This window comes from Colletes gigas, unplaced genomic scaffold, assembly GCF_013123115.1.
Source record: "Colletes gigas isolate AHSC1104 unplaced genomic scaffold, ASM1312311v1 Colletes_gigas_Sc00017, whole genome shotgun sequence".
NCBI classification, from domain to species: Eukaryota; Metazoa; Arthropoda; class Insecta; order Hymenoptera; family Colletidae; genus Colletes; species Colletes gigas.
In genome coordinates, this window is record NW_025106646.1 from 5,049,293 (window position 1) to 5,067,814 (window position 18,522).

Here is an 18,522-nt window from a genome sequence, read left to right on the forward strand (position 1 = left end):
GATGTTTAATGGGTTAAAGCTAGTTTTGGAACGAATTTAATCTTGTCATTCGTTCACTTCAAATAAAATTAGTTAATCTCTGACCCAATTTATGGAAAACAATGCCTTTTATGTTGATATTGCAGAACGTATCGCGAGAGGCGAGAGTAAATTGAAAGCAAGCGAATAATATAGATCGTCGAAAATCCGGTTATCAGGTGCACCGTGGGCCATAAAGAATTTTCGAATTCAGTGAAAGGCCGGTCGTTGGCGATCTAACAAGTTGCTCAGTCGTCTGATAAAGGGTGGCTTATTACCATTTAACTCTCGACCAAACGGTTACGAATTACAAATTATTACGTGCACATGCACGCACACACACAGGTGCCACCGGGATAAATTAATGACCCGCGTCATTTCGGACCTCGCATAAGTCGGTATGGTAATTCCGACTGCTATACTTAATGCTTCATGCATATTCATGGGTGTACACTACGAAAAATTCATTATTCATTGCAAAAGTGTCTAAACGGTGGCCCCCTCCCCCCACTTCACGGAAGTTTTATCGGTTATTTTGCACGGTGGTGCAATTGTTTACGAAACGTGAACAAAAGGTGTCGATTATCGTTCAAGTATTGTGTATTATAGCAAAAAATATGCTGTTAGCATTTTTTCCCCTTCCTAGCCAACATTCTGACTACGCCCTCGCGTTATGCGCTCGAAGTGAAAGCAAATACAGGTTTTCCACTCCAAATGAACCCTTTTTCAGATCATATTTACATTTTTGCAGTATAAATTAATGCATTCATAAATCAAACTTATCGTGTAGGCGACTACAAAAGTAAATACGTAATTTTGTCTTATAATGTTATACAGGGTGTTCTGCATTTTTCCGTACACACTTCAGTAGTGTGTTCTACAAGTAAAATTAAGACTAAATTTTATATAACAAAAAATTCATAAATGCTTTGTTAAGAAGTTATAACAAAAATATGAACTGTGAAACTCTGTTGAGATTCAGAACATTGAAATAAGAAAAAAAATATATAATAAAATAAAATCAATCTTTTGCAAGCATTTGATATCGTGAGTTTCTTAGCAATTTACTCAACATAAACTTGAGCACTAGTTCAACATTGTATGATAACAAAAAGTTATCATCGAAGAATGAATACTTCAGCACCCAAGATAAATGATAGAAACTAAACTCTGATATGTTATCCTCATAATTCTAAGTTAAAAATATTTGTTCGTGCCTCAACTAGCAGTTGCTCTCTTTAAACAAAATTTTAGTAAATTTGTTTGTTTAGTAAATAAAAAAACATCACATTTCATATTTTTATCATAACTTCTTACCAAACATTTATGAATTTTTTGTTACATTACACTTTAGTGTTATTTTTACTTGTAGAACACACTACTGAAAAATGCGGAACACCCTGTATAAGTATTTTTGTTCTTTATTTCGGGATAGTAATTTTAAATCGGATTTTACTTTAAGGAAATAAATTTCTAAAAAAAATTTGATTTGCAAAAGGGTTGATTTATGGTTCAAGGGGGGGAGGGTGAATATAACCTGGAAAGAGGTTAATTTGAAGCGCAAAATTTGTAAATTGTGATGGTATCGTTCGATTTTCGAGATCGTTGGAAGTAATGCACGGAATCGTGACGACACGCGCATGCTTCGATGCGACGCCCCGCGCCGCGGCGAAGCATCGGGACGCGTATGCAGATGCACGAGGACGATCGCGTGGAACGTTAGAATGCAGAAGAGGTGTGTACCGACGAGTTAACGTTTTGAGTTAAATTCTTGCCGAGTCAAAGGAACGCTGCAGGCACCAAGTCCATTATTTTCGCCTCCAACGACCTCGCGGATGCTTTAAACAATTTCGTGAGATCCTGCAGTGCAACCGATGCATCCTCTTCCAAAATGCACCGAGACTTGTCTCGAGGAAGTATTCTATTTCTATTTTTTTTTTTACGAACAATCGTATAACCCCTTTTTGTCGAAATTTATAGAAACATGCTCTGAGACGAGAAAGCACACAACATCGAGTTTGCACAAACGTGTAAAGTTGGATGCAATTATTCGATTCGAAAGGCAACGCCAGGAGGTGTACGGTTTTAAACAAATGGCCTATTTAAAAAACCATTTAGACTACGTTCTACTCTAATGCATAAAAGAGACAAGTCGTTCTTTTATTCTGGCAGTCATAACGCTTAACTGTACACATAATTAATATACACGACTACTGTGACAATATATTATCATGTGTAATTTAAACCCTGTCAGTTAGTAATATCTAATTTTCATATTTAATTAGACGTAGACGGCACCAGAGGCGTGACAAATAAATCACACCCTTCCATTAAGCTAACCCATTAAAGTGGTGATCAACGTCTATAAATCTCTTAACTATACCTTGGAAAAAAGATTTCTTTAGTTAACCTCGTTACGAACAGTTTAATGGACGGAAAACATTACACTTTAAACTTGATAAATTTGGGTAGATGTGGAAAATGTAAAAAAATTTAATAGTAAGAGCGCATAAGACATTTATGAAACGATTGACGACGTTTTATATCTCCTTTGCTTGAACAAACCACACCGTTACATGAAATCGTACGTAACAAACGTTAAAAATGAATATTATTTACTCTATATTTTCGCGTATACACGCTCTTGCGTGTATTTTGTTTTGGGTCAGAGGTGACCCGACCATTAAATATACTCCAAGTTTATACAATAATTTTAACGGCAGTTATGCCGAAGGGGTTCGACAATGGATAAATCTATTTCGTCGATCGATTACTCTGCCCGCAAATTACAGCAGAAAATCTCTGGTGCGCAGCCATGCACTTCCTTGAAAATAGTTTCACCGATTAATCGCTTTACCATCGAGTCGAATGTAACGAAAGGTTATGTTGTTTTATTAGGAAACACGGCGGGCGGACAAAAAGTCTGCAGGAGAAAAATTCGCTTTCTAAACTATCTTTGCAGCAAGCCACTCGAAACGACGCTAGGCGTTCCATAGAAGTACGAACGATTGTATTCGATCCACTGTGTTCCATTAAAGCATCGCCACGAAGCTTTGGGATACTCCGTTGCATTTATTGAGTAGATCAACGAATTTTCTTTTGTTTTAACACATAAATGAATAACTCAGAACCTTCCAACGTGTCTTGTAAATAAAGGACCGTTTAAAATAAATTTATCGTTTGTTAGAAAGAGTTGAAAATGGCAATAGTGCCCGAATACTAATTTGATTTGGAAGAGATCTGGCGATGTTTGCGACGATCGACGTGGCTCATTAACGAGAACAACGTCCGCGGCAAATTGAATATAAATTGTCGGTTTTTGAACAATAATCGATCACGCGAAACATTAACGTCGTACGCGCCAAATAATTACGAATCCAACGTCGCGGCCGCTTCGGCAGTCGTTAATCATTCGTTAATTGAAATGCAATTTCGAAACAAGAGACGTCGATGATATTCCGTAGTCGTTTCGTCGTCCGAATCCCAGTCGCTGGCCTCCGCGATGGAAACGGTTTTAACGTTGAACGGCCGATGGCATTTTGCAGCGATGACGCGAGTAATAATTTCCTGCTTTCGTAATCGTAGGCTCGCGGCGCCGTTTTTCTCTCGCCTTCTCAATTTCCGTTTTTTGCCAGATGATCCAGGAGTCCCGTCGATTAATGACTCAGCCGTGCATCGGCTCTCAGACTAGAGAAATTTCAGGTATTCTTCGATCTGTCCGCCACGATCGCCTATTCGAGATAATACGGCAAAAAAACTATTAACAAAACGAGACTCCGGTGAGTAATTTCAGCTCAATGGACGAGTCTCGATGCTCGAGAGTAAAAGTATTTAAATCAATCAGAGACGGTTCTAGATTCATTCGCTTTTCACTATCGGTAGATAATAATCAAAATGGTTTATCAATTGTTCAAAGTACTATTTTAAATTTAACCCAGGATTAATTGTAACAGTATCCTGCATTATTTTGTCAGTGAACGTATTTTATCCAAGCCTGGGGGAACGCAGAGAACATTAAACGGAGATAGACAGTGCGTGATTAAATTTGCTTTCGAGAACGGTATAATAAATACGGAGATACGCAGTCGAACGTACGAACGTTGGGAAATATTTTATGATACGAATAAGGGAAATTTGATCCTCGAGGCACGAAGAGACGACAAACTCGCTGGGTTTCGGATGAATAAAACATCGAAGGAATCGGTAATTTCAACGAACAAATCATAAAATCTGCAAATGCAAATTCATGGCGACTTCGCGTGCATTTTCTTGCGAATTTTTCTCGTCGTGCACACCGGGCTGCTGTGCGGTTAGGGAGAAATCACTTCTGACACGTCACGGTGCGCAAAGATTCTTACAACATCGCTATTCGTCGGAGATCATTACAGGTGTAATCGGCATTTGTTCGTTCTGATGCAACGGGCGCATTGTTTCCACCGCAACGAAATGCATCTGTGTCGCTCTTGTTCGCGTGATGTTTGGTTCGACCAGCGACGGACTAACACAGGTTTTAGGCGAATCAACCCTTTTATCGATCAGATTCATCCCTTTGCAGATCAAGCTTTTTTACAAATTTCTTTTCTCGAGCAATGAAAACAAAATCCGATGCAAAGTTATTGTAACAATTTTATTGCATACATCACATTCTTGGCGAATTTTTTAACCCTTTGTACTCGGAGACTTTTCTTCGATCACCTACTGCTAACTTAAACACACATTCTTACGAAATAGATAGCAAATATACAAGTAAACATATCTTTTCTTTACATTCTCCGCTTATGTTTTTTTGTCGTACATTTAAAACAATAATATCGTTGTGTTTTCTTAGAGTGTACATCCAAATTTTTTGCTGGATGTCCCTTCAGGGGGGACAGCCGAATGCAAAGGGTTAAAATCTAGAACTTGCTGATTTATTTTTGTACCTTAAATGTCCAAAATTTGCAATAACTTGTACCAAACGATGTAGATTTTGTTTTATATACATTACACATATCTAAAAAATGGTGAAACATGGAGTTTTGCATCCCTCTTGCTGTAAGGTCTGTTATTTTAAGAAGAGAATGATGAATATACGTAATGTTATTTTCGTTATTCTCGTCGTGTATTCAAGAGATATCGAACCTAGTTTTTCATCAATCTGTCGTTAAATTCGACCGTTCGCCGATCCTAATTAATGAGTCGTATTCGAGTAGTCGTAAAACGATTATCGGCACATCACGAGTTCTTTCGCAACGAGATTTACGGTTACTGTTATGTAAATTGCGTATAATTTGCGCTTGTACCGATCGAAAATCGCGTACGGGCGCATCGCTATCTTCTACGAACGTGAGTGGACGAATGCACGTGCGTTCGCACGTGCACGGATTCCAGCGCGTAGGATCGCTTTTCTTTTGATTTGATGGAGATCACTTCGAGCAATAGAATCCAAGACTATATTTTATTAGCGTCGATGGCCGTCTTTCGCGAATTACGGTGAAATCGAAACGCCGGACGTTCGCGAAGCTTTCCACTCTAAAAATCTACCGAGCAACCATAAACGTTTATTTCTCCTAGCATACTACAGTAACTTCTTGTTAGACCTTTGGAGATTTATTTCTAATAAAAATAGAAGGAGTCTAAGATTAGTTCGGTTGAAAGAACAGCAACGGGGCAAAGTGAAATAATTTATTCGCTGAACGTTTGATCTTCGGACTCGTGGCGGTCGGTTTGATCGATGAACGTCAAAGCTGTCGTTTTCAAGCTCCGGATAATGAAGAGAGAGAAACGAACGAATCGATCAGAATGGCCAACAAGAAAAGGCAGCTTCGTGAGAAAGCCGCGATCAACGGTTTATCCTTATAGCAAGGCGTGCACGCGAACGCGTGTAATGTATAATGCAACGTATAATTAGGCAGGTTGGCGGAACTGACACGAAGGGTTCCGGGCGTGCAAGCGACGGCGATGCTAAAAAAAAAGTCACTCGAACCCGGTGAATTCGTCCTCTCCTGTTCCCTCTTTGAGCTCGAAGCGATCGCGAGTCGTAAAGTCAGCATTATGCAAACGCCGCTCTCGTGTTTATTTTATACGCGAATATTTTCATTTTATATACCTACTCCGACGCGAACCTACTCGACACTTCCACGATACGCTATAAAGTATAATCTGACCTGAAGTAACTTTATTTTTAGCGGCTGGTATAAATCTTCCGACCGTTGAATTCATTTACCTTTCGTTCATCGCCGTAGCCCGACCAACTGTTGAGCAATTGTACGATTAAACGCGAACGCGTGCACGTATTTTGCATTCGGAGTACCAAAGTTGAGAGCGTGGTTAATAAATTTATTATATGTTGATCGTGTCATGTTTCAAGTACTGGATTACGTGTACGTGTCAGACACTGGATTTTTCGTATCGAAACGATAATAATTATACGATATGCTAGAGACACACAATATACAGTTACTCCCACTCGTATTGGTACACTATAATGGAGATTCGCTACAAATGAAAACAAACTTGTTTATTTTGAATGGAGTCGTTTTTGGAACTGGTATGAGCCCATTTTTGCATATAATGTTTGAATAAATCAAGATTAATATTTGTTGACGATCAGGCACGTTGAAAATATCGGTTGTCGTCTGATCACTGAAGTGAAGTGGGCGCGGTCAAGTACAGCACTTTGGAATGGGTGACCGCTTGGGAACACCCGCGTATTGTTGTTAGTATTATTATTGTATACTGTTTGTCTTATATTTCTCTATCGGTTTTGTAATGGGGTATATTACTTGCTCGTTCATATTATGAAAAATAAAAAAAACTACTTTATAAATAAAAGTAACACAGTGTATTAAGCAACATTTGGTAAACATAAATGGAAAAAGCATTCATAAGAAACACAAGTTTCTTTACATTCATAGTGTACGAATATGAGCGGAGGAGTAACAGTGTATTATAATAATAATTTCTTCCACAATGCTTTATGTATAATTTAAAATAATCCTATCGTTTGTAGAATAACCGTTCGATTGTGTTTGTTTCAACGAAAGAAAGTGCAAGTTCGTAAGTTAGAAAAACATGAAGGCACAAAAGTATGGTGAAATCGAAAGAAGTTTGTACAAAATTGAAAAGATTATGTCAAAATGAAGATATAAATGGGTCAGTCAAGAGCATGGCGCGGTTAAGAGAGTCGCAACGAGAAATCGACGAACACCTTTATTCCGGAGGAAAGATATACTTGTTCCGTGCTGTACGAGTAAATGACGGGTTGGACAACGGCCGACCGCAAAATGATCGTGATCAAAACCGCGAATATTTTCAGCGATCCTTAATTTTCGAGAAAGCGGGCGGGTCGTGTCCACGAACGAAAGCTGCACGCGAACGGTTTTGATATGCAAAATATCTTTCCTTATCGCGTTTGCTGTTACGAAACTTCGCGCGAACGCGAACACGCATCTCATCGCATTTAGTCTCTTACCAAAATCTATTTTTTACAAGATTTTTTATTCGAGATTTTTCTCAACGGAAGATATTTTTTTCTTCGCGATTGATTTTTATACGAGATTTGTTTTTACATAAAAAAAAATTGATCCAGAAATTTTACATATTACGAAATTAGTTTTTACTTTGTACTTTAGTCGTGACTCATTTTTGTAGAAAGTACTTTTATATGTCTCGATTGAGAAAAAATAATATCGACTTGGTAATTTTGCGTATGAGTTTTAGAGAGTAGAGTTTGGGAAACGGTGATTTAAACGATCCTCGAGATCTCGATTCGGATATTGGGAGTTGGTTTTGGACCGGTCTTTCGCGTACGGTCATCTGGAAGGTGAACGACACCATCGAATAATGTTTTTGTACCTTCGTCCTGGAGGGCTGAGACCTCCGTGCGTACTTATATCGATTCTCCTGCTAAAAAGCGACTCTTGCCTCTCGGCGAGTCGTTAATCGATCTTGCTTCCTTCGAAGCACTTGGAGCGACAAAGTGGACCGACAAGGGAGAAAAAGGGAAGACGATAACGATACGAGGCTCGAGATCGTCCTGACGACGATCGATCTTGCTCGAACTGGTTTCAGGCTATCTCGATGATGGATATGTATTACGTGCCGTTTGAATTTTGCTCCACGACTACCGCACGGCGCTGAATTAGAAACCAGGAAGTTTTGATTTACAGATAGAATTTCAGTATTTGTTTTGATGTCGCACGACGAATTAAAAATTCAATTTTAACCATTCAGTCTTTTGATTGAAAAATGAGACATTTTTATGCATGATTAATTTCTAAAGAAATTCTAATCTAGTTATAATAGTCTATATCTAATTTGTTTATTTTAATTTACATATTTCACTTGGAAGGAAGTTGCCTCGCACTCGTACCAAAGTATCGAGCTTCTCTTTTCCTCTCTTTCTTTCTCTCTGCACATTCTAAAGAACTTATGGCATCGTAGATTAACTGTATTACATGTAAATAGTATCCAGTTAGCCTTATCTTTTATCGAATAAAGAAACGAACGTGTACGATGTTAAACCAGTCGTTACGTAGAATCGTGGAGAGTTAATGGCCGTTTATTGCAGACATTACCAGTTGCATTATTATCTGTTTTAAATATTAAAAGATGTAAAGTAATCATTCAGACGTTACGACACGAGACACACATCGACTTGAAAAGATTTGCCATCGTGAGTGGGAGCGTCGCCGTTGTAGCAAAGGTCTATGCGATCCTATCGAGCAAGGACGATACACTCGATCGATTCCTAAGATCGATTCCCTCGATCAAAAGGTTCTTCCCTTGTACGTCGATAAGGTAATCATGCCGCACGCCCGAGGTGTACACGACAAACCTTTCTAAGTGGTACCTTGTTGCTTTTGAAGCGTCCGTAATTATTTATTTATTCGTCCATTATACAGGTAGAACCCATTTTTTACATAAAAACTAGATAAAACGAAGAGTAAAAGAACTCCATAGAAAAATACATAGATTATAGCGATAATTTTCTTTTAACAGCAGTTCCAACGGAAAATTTATATACATTCGTGTCCGATCGATAGAACAAACGTTTCAGATTTTAATTTAAACGATATTGAAACTCACGATCGGTATGTACTTGGGAAAGACTTGGATCGAAAATTGATTCGGTGTACTTTCGTTCTCGGAAGATCGATAAAGTAGTCGTCGTAGCGATATTCATCTCGGGTCAGCGATCGAGTCGATCTAGTTTGCGTAAGAGGAACACAATGGTGGCGTTCCAGGCCGGATCGGTCGTCGCCTCCGGGCGCCGTTTAATCATATTCGTGATAATTAATATTCATCCTCGCGCGTTAATATTCAACCTTGCACAATCAGGAATGGCCGATCGACCGAGCGATTTTCAGACGGCCGCCGCCCAGCTGTCCCGTTAAGAAATTGCATTTGTATGCTATCGAACGGTCCGATCTCCCCTTGGAGCGGTCGAATGATCGCGTTTTTCGTAACAGTAAATTCGTTCCGCGATCTCGGTCTGTCGGACAAACGGTCGATAGAAAATGATCTAGGCGTCGTTGTCGTCGTCGTCGTCGTCGTCGTGGCCGTCGTCGCGGAATGGCAAAAGCTTCTCCGGGGCACAGCGACGCGCGAAGAACTCTTATCGCGATTGTCATTAGCCTGATTCGAGACCTCCCGCTGGGCGAACAGCTTTCTACTGCTCCGCGTTATTTATTGGAGGATTAATAAGTGGCTGGCTAACCGGTGATTAGTGGTCGACTTGCCGCGACTTTCATTATCGTAAAACGTGTCGCCTGTGATTGCACCGGCGCGCCGCGTCGCCGCCGGAGAAAAATATCTTCATCGACGGCGATCGTTCGCGCCACCGCCGGAAGCGTTGTTTCCTCGAGCAACCCTTTCGCTCGCAGCGTACCCCGGAGGAACGGGAATTCCGATCTTAATTAAAATTCAGCCCGCGATTTTCACGGAACTTACACCGCCATCGAACTAAATTCCATTTGCAAAGCGATCTTTTCGATTACTTCGATACCTGTTGGTTCCCACAAGGTTCGTGGAACCGAGACATTTAGTAAATAGATAAGTCCAATAACTATTTACAAACACTATAAATTTATTAACAAATATATACACGTGTTAACAATTATACATTTATAAATGGTTCGTAGATTTCTGACATCTAATCCGTACTTTGTTCTATTACACTTGTCACTCTTCTGACGTAACTTTTCTCTGTTCTTGTGTAACTTGTAAATGTTCTGATTGTAACTGAGTTCAGTCCTCGATTATATACTGATTTCAAAAATAGGAGGAGATTCTAGTAACAAATCCGAAGTTTGCCCATCCCTCGTGGGGCCAGTCCTCCCAACACTCGAAATCCATCCACTAAGGGTTGTACGGGGGTAGGCGTTCACAGTCCCAAGGGGCAGGTAAATGGGCCTAAAGTACGGTGAAACTAATTAAGTATGGCTTAATGGCTTTAGTGTATGTCAATTTCTTTTGTAAAATAAGGTGCATTGTCAGATTACGAAATCAAGCAATATTGAACTAAATGATGTGTTCTATAATATAAATTGTTGAAATTCCCGACAATACCTTTTACGAAAGTTTCTTCTTCTTTAAGCTCAAACCTCTTATATAGCTATGCATAATTTATTTATTTATTATGTATTTTTAATCAAGATAGTATCACTGTCAGTTAACTGTAAATTGCGTTCATGGATAATTGATATCATCTTTATCGCGAGTTTTAAAATTTTAAACCTAAATGGAATCTTTTCCACAGAAATAACTATAAACTTTATCCCGTTAAACAATCAGACTTGTGAAGATACATAGTCGCAGATAATAAGATTTATCAGTAATAATGCTCTAGTTATTTTTATAACTAATTATTGTTTTGCAGATGTTCTAAGCGTTGTCCTTGAATTTCGATACGTATACTTCCGCATTGTGTCCTCAAAACTTCTTTTGACGCTGTCAAAGACATGTGCAACATGTTGCACAAACGTCGACATTCGTCGATGCTTATTTACGAGACTCGTAGATTGTTCTTTGCAAAACACATGTTTTTTAAATGATAGCGGTGAGCTGTTGTTTCTTATTGTTGTACGAACAGCCTGCGCAGCTACAATAATATTCAAAATATCGATGAAGTTTTGAAACGTTCACTGATATTATTTAAAACTTTTGACAATATACTTAGGATATTTGAGTCATTGCTTTAAATTCCAATAAAAAATTCGGCTCGAACTTATGGGATGACCTGGTATAAACACGAAATGAAAAATTTGGTTGGTTAAGTGTGACCAAAAACAGTTTCATAAATAATGATTGTTATGTGTGGGTGTTGAATCATGGCCTTCTTCGACAACTTTCCGTAGAACTAATCGAAGAAAAGAGTATTGTATTCGTATTCGTGGTCGATAGAATTTGTTGAAATTATGTTTTTGTAACTATTTGATGGTGTATGTGTAATTGCATTTACCGTATACTTATTCAAATGGGATAATAAAGCAATGATGCAAGCTATCGCCAATTGTTTCCTCATTCAGAATATATGTAATGCAAGAATTGAAGCGATCGTCGGACGCATCTGTTTGAATCGAGATTGCAATCGATGGATAGTCGAGATTGATGGAAAATTGAGGCAAATTTTCTGATTTCGTAGAAACTACGAACAATCGTGGAACGTAATCAACGTTGGCCTTACACAGCGATTGCCACCTTTCAGGCGTGAGATTCCTCGAGAACGATTTCAAAATTTGTTGCTGGCTGCAAGAAAATGGGGATTGAATTTAGAAACAGAATCGAGTAGAGAATCAAGGAATAGGGAATGAGTTACTTAAAAGAGTTTCGAAGTTATAAAAGATTATAATTAACACTATAATCGTTTTTATTTTCTGAAAATTTTGATGGATTCCACGAGTTTCTATCCTTCTTTGACGTTCAACGCGATTTGTAGCTCGGTCGTTTCAGGGTTAAATCAAAGTAACCGAAGATAGAAAAAATAGATAAGTCTAATAGATATTATCGAGTAAAACAAGGCTTGAAAGAGAAAGCTAAATGAACAGGGAGTCTAAAGACAATAAAACGGAAAGTGACGCTGCTTTGAGAGGAAAAAAGAAGAAGGAACAGTGAAAGTACTCGAAGACAAAAGAGGAAAAAGAAATAAAGTTGTAGAAAGGTGGGCGTAAAGCGCGAGTAGAAAGGAGGAATAGAAACTGCCACGGGGATCCTCTTGGGGGTAATAACGGAGAAAGAGAATGAAGTAGAAGGTGAGAGTCTGTGCAAGGTGAGGTTAGGTTGGGTCAGGTTAGTTTAGCTATGTACGAGGCTGGACGTTCGCCAAGGTCTCTTAGAAAGGGGGGCAGTCTTGACCTCCCGGCCTCTGCACGGAATCACCGGTACACTCATTTCCGATATATTTAGATTACTCGTACTCCGTCTACGAAATTGTGTGTCACTGTATAAATTATTGGCGCGTTTAAAGGAACGAAGAAAGCAATTTTTAGGCAGCAAACGTTCAATCTAGAAGAGAAAAGATTTAATTCTTTCGCCCTCGGATGAAAGCGTTTCAACCCATTGGACCCCTAGTCACATACGTTCCAGCGATGGTTTCTGTAGATGCATTATTTTGCATTGTTTCAGTTTCTCTATTCGTCTATCATCGCTTTCGATCATTTTTATGGAGACAGTGTCTCACGATTTTTTACCGTAGTTTTTCAATTTCTTAAATTACTGTGTTTTTATTCACTGTATGGAGCGTAGAAGTATCTGACCTTTTCTTGGTATTTTCATCTCTGTTTCGATAATGTTCGAAAATGATCACGTTATTATTATTATCGTAAAAATATGCAACCCTCTATTGCAAATCTGCTTAAGCTATTTCAGAGCAGAATAACTGGAAGTTATTTCGGTAAAAATTGTTTGTTTTTGTAAAAATGACTGGAACGAAGGTTTATTCGTATCCAGAAATGTTAGAAATTACTGTTGTATTAGAACTCGTTAAAAGTTTTAAGAGTTTGACATGCACTCCGAGGAGAAAAGGTCGGCACCCTTCGAACGATGAAAGTTGGTTGACTTCCGCCATCGCGGCGGCAAATACCGATCCGGTAACTATTAAAACACGGACACCGTTTACGGCGTTGGCTGGTGACGTAATATTACGTCATGTATTACCGTAATGACACCTCGTTGTTCGTCGATTGCCCGTTGGAGAAGGATAATACGACGCTGGAAGAGAGACACGACACAGGGACTCGGCCGTTAGACAATACGTAATTAGACGACACAGACCATGAAAGGTGAAGGAGGTTCACCTAACAGGCAGAAAGAGGAAGAAGAGAAGCATGGGAAAGAAGGAAAAGGGACAAGAAGCCTTGACCGACTCTCGGCGCACAATCCCTCTCTAATGTACAGATCGGATACGTCTTTAAATATAAACAGAGACTAGGCAAATCCAGCCTCTTCCAAATGACAATTTTCCAACTATTACGCACATTTTCCAAACTTCGTGAGGAGCAAAAATAGATTAAATGTTAAAGAAAATAAAAGATAGGATTCTCGAATTTTAACAAACCTGTAAAAATAAGTTCCATAAGAAAGTGTGGGTAGTTTCCAATTGTCCAACTTGGTATCAATTGGTTTCTAAGGCTTTGATACTTTCAATTTCTCAGTAATTTTCTATATTGCAAAACGTGAATTATATTCGATTAGAAAAGGATCTTTAGTCGCTATCAATATCGATAAGTTTTCTAGATCAAAGTCTATAACATGAAACTTTTTAAATCATCTTTCAATCGTTCTTCCTTTTACATTTCTATAGTAGGAAATATTTGTTCTCTTTTGTGTCACGTTTTTCCCTCAAATTTTTCATTTTCAAAACAAGGTCCACTTAGGAATAAGAGTGCAAAACGGTTTTTAAACCACACGTGGAAAAGTCAGTTTAGAAAAGAGCAAAAGGACGTCCGATTTAAAAGTTCGAACATTATTTAATGGTTAACCCAATAGTTTTGTTGTTGGAGTCGCTATTGTCGTTCGTTTTATTGACCAATCGTTTTGTCAGCGTGGCCGTAAGATCACGATATAACGGTAACGAATAGGAATTCTTGGTTGAATGAATCAGTCCTCCTGTCCGATTGTTGTCCATAGCCGATGGTCACGCATCGGTTCGGTCAAGGCCCTTCCTTCCCCTTTTTCTTCATGCTTTCCCTCTCCTCAGTCCCGTTCCACCTTTTTGCACAGCCTCCTTCACTTTTCGTTATTTACGTTATTCAATTATACATTGTCTAATTTATCTAGGATTTCGTCGATCCTGTCACCCGTTTTTGTTGCGATCTCGCGGTTCAACGATCGAATCCACGGAATTTTCGATGGTTCTAATTTCAGTTCGTCGACCTCGCGTTTGCATCGTGTACAACTGGAATCCGTGTCGAATCGAGTACACAAGGTGGGACGTAACACGTGTTACAACTGAAAGAAACTGATTTCTCGTTGAACATTAAAGTTAAGTTTTATACGCTTCATACGTGGCTCGTTGCTTTTATTTGCATTTCTAAATATAAAGATTTAATTTACTTTCGGTGCAAAGTACATTAACAAATTAGCAAAAAGTCTGTTTCCCGCTTTCAAACATTTTGGAACTTATAAAATAATATATACACTATTTTATCGTATTAAAGAATATTGAGGATGATATTTCATAATTAATTCGTTATCACAATCTTCGCTATCAGCACTGTCCGAGATACAACTACGTAGATAAATATGTCTCGTTTGCATTTTCTTTCGTAGATGTTCGTTCGTATAACTAGAGTGAACGTTTGTTCGGATAATAGGAGGCCAGAAGAAGTTGTACTGTATTTTAAATAGCAGAGCTGTCGGATGGGTCGACGAAGGTTCTGCTGAGCTAAATTAGTTTCACTTTCAGATTTTACCGTGAAAGTAAACGTACACGTTAAAATATGTATTGTCTTCCGGTTAGGCAGAGTCGTTGGAATAATTACAAACGACGAACGTTAGGGTTTAACACTTGGATGCGAAACGTTTCGAAATAGAAATTGGATTTTTTACAGGAGCAACAATGGACCATCAATTTATTAGGTGCGTCATTAACAAATACGTACGGAGAGAAAGTGGTTTTAATCGTAACGAAGCTTCGTCGCGATTTCGATGCCAGCCATTTTTCACACCGCTTCTATGAGATCATGCTAGTGAACAAAAGGGAACAACCGACGAGGCACAGATACCTGAATTATCCTCTTTTCTCCTCCGTGGCTTTAGAACAATACACTTGCATGCTCAATAATTTGTTTGTAATAACGATAACCGCAGTCTCTCTGGTACGGTCTCACCGTCTCGGCTGTTTCGTTGTTTCGCGGAAGCTATTAAATTACGTAACGAAGCGTCACTTCCTGGTTCTTGGTTAACGCGAAAAACGAGATCTGAATATCGTTGTCCTTTGAAATTGCCACGTATAATATTTTCGAAACTTGGCCGCCGTCTCAGCATTAGATATTCTCGATTTCTTTGGAAATTCAGGGCAACGTCGACTATCCAAACTAAGGGGGAGACAAAGTTACAAATATCTAATTAAATGATTGAAAATAAAATATTTTTCTAAGAAATATGCTTACTCTATGAGAGAATACATGGTAAAAGTATATTGACAACTGCTAATTAAATCTAGTCAAGTTTCTTGTTTCTTCTAGAATGAATATTTCTTTCGTTCGTCTCGATGCAATTAATGAATTCTAATTTACTATCAAATCGTAAGCGAATCGTGGACACGTAATAAATAGAACACGCTGTAGAGTACCGAAAGGGAAATTAGGAAATTTTACGAAACCGAGATTAAAACTTTTGATACTCGGATGCACCTGCAAGGTGTCTTAATCGCATTAACGCGATTGTGTTTCCCTGGGACGAAGCGGAGGCCTGGAATCGTAGAATCCTTGTCTGGAGCTCGAGTTCCTGGTAAGTCGAGCAACGTAATTCGAACAATAAGCGACGAGAAGTATATCGTGAACTTGACAAATCGATCGAAAAAAATAAACGGTGAAAGTAGAATGGTCAAAGAGAAATTGAATCGCGAATAATAGCCACGAGAGTGGGAACACCGATTGCTGTAAAAGGGTAAATAAATTGTAAGTACATAATCGGTAATATTGGACGATTTATGAAATTGTCAATCGAAAGATTTTCTCGACGCGTAAAGTTGCTAAAATATATTAATAGGGATATTAAATATAGTAATAAAAAAGAAAAAGTATATGCAAGGAGAAGTTGACGAAATTGAATACCGTCTTTCTTTGTAGGAAGTGTTTGACAACATTGTAACAGAACTTTGGACAAACACGATCTTATCTTGGCAGTAGGCCACGAGTTGAGACCGAACGATTGAATTACAATTTGCGCACCTTACGTGCGGTGGTTTTTACATTACGGAATACATGATATACGATAACCGCGTACCACTAATCAAATCCTGCATCCTTCGTTTCACCATAACTCGCGAACGATACGATTTACGGTTTTACATCTAACCTCGATAAAAAAGGAACGCTCGTAGGTGCGTTTAACACTCGTCGTTCGCCGCAAATTAATCGGGAACGGTGAAAATTGCGGAAATTGTCTTTAGATAGTAAAAAAAAGTGAAATGTAAATAAGCGCTTATCGACGTACGAAAAGGAAAGAAGGGGTTTTACGTTGATTTAACTATCCTGTTACAAATTAAATATCCCCTCTTCCGGATAGTGCTCATTATTTATTGTAACAACGTACCGTAGAGCAACATCTCGTTTCGCAACGTTCAACTATCAGTTTCAATAATTACTAACATTTGGCTGTCCGAGGATTTATGAAACGTTAAATATTCGACTAAAGGTTGGGGAAAAGTGGACTCGATCGTCGACCCTATTTCCTTTCCACACCTTTCCTATCGTCGCATTTTTAGAATCTACGAATCATATTGCAAAACGCTGCCACTTTGTTAGGTTTTGAGTTTCCCAATTTTTTTTATTTCACTGCGTAAATTCACTTCAAAGGTACTTTCTGTTTACAACAATTGAGTAAGCAGTCCATGCCCTTAAAACTATTCTTGTACAAGTCAAACTGATATCTTAAATAGTTTTTCTTTCATAAAATTTCAAAAATGTCCTTGTTTTCCCACGTTCAGATTAGGGCACCCCCTTAAGAGGTTACAAGACACTTAACCAACAGTTCAATGATGCAGAAATAAAACTAACAAGAATTTAAATATTTATGAAACGTTAAATACTCTACTAAAGGATGGCGAAAAGTGGACTCGATCGTCGACCTTATTTCCTTCTCACACCTTTCCTATCGTCGCATTTTTAGAATCTTCGAATCATATTGTAAAACGCTGCCACTTTGTTAGGTTTTGAGTTTCCCAATTTTTTTTATTTCACTGCGTAAATTCACTTCAAAGGTACTTTCTGTTTACAACAATTGAGTAAGCAGTCCATGCCCTTAAAACTATTCTTGTACAAGTCAAACTGATATCTTAAATAGTTTTTCTTTCATAAAATTTCAAAAATGTCCTTGTTTTCCCACGTTCAGATTAGGGCACCCCCTTAAGAGGTTACAAGACATTTAACCAACAGTTTCACGATGTAGAAGTGGAACTATCAAAAATTTTAATAGCTGCCACGGACGTTACGAGTTCCCTAATTTTTGATGGGCGGGAACCGGTTCTAAAGAAGGGGTCAGGGAACCCCGATAGATTCCATTGGGTTATTTTAGAGCCGCAAGAAGAAGTATAAGTTCAAAGCAACCGCTACGGTGTTCCTAGCTCCGTGTTTTGGTACCTCGAGGTAGTCCCGTCACGATCGTTTTGACTGCAGCCTAAGTTTACGAACGATTACGATCCTTGTTTCTTACGATAACAGGTGGAAAACATTGTTTTTCCATTTTTTTATGTATCGAGCAAATAATTGTCCACGAGCTATGAAATATGACGACAAAGGATTTGTTTGACATTTAACGTTTACCGGGTAATTTTGACGGCATTTAGCTTGAAACGCGGTTTCAGTCGCTCGTCGTTAAGAATTTAGTTAAAAGTATGGAGACGCGTCTTGAATATCATTAAACATCGGCGGTCGAAGCGAGACGGTGACGCCGAGACTTAAACAGCATCCTAAGTAGTCATAATTTTTTCCTTTGCGAGTCGGTTTGACTTCAAAACGATCCATCTTTTCAACTTTGCACAACGAACAGAAATTTGTAACAAAACTGTTGAAACATCTTTCGAAAACAAATTGTAGCTTCCGTTCCTCTGCAAATATTTTTCTACAACCAATGTCTTACAATTCATTTTCTATCAATTCCTTTAATTTGCGTTTCTTTCTTGACAGATTGGCGCCATATTTTAATTTTGAAATTGCGTATGTCTTCCCGGAAAAATGTGACAACTACATTATTGTATAGTGTAAATACGCTGCTATTACCCAACGAGAAGGTTTTTTTTTCTTTTAAAATTCATGGTCTTGAATGGTTTGCGAGTCGTTCATAGCCATCGCCAGGAAA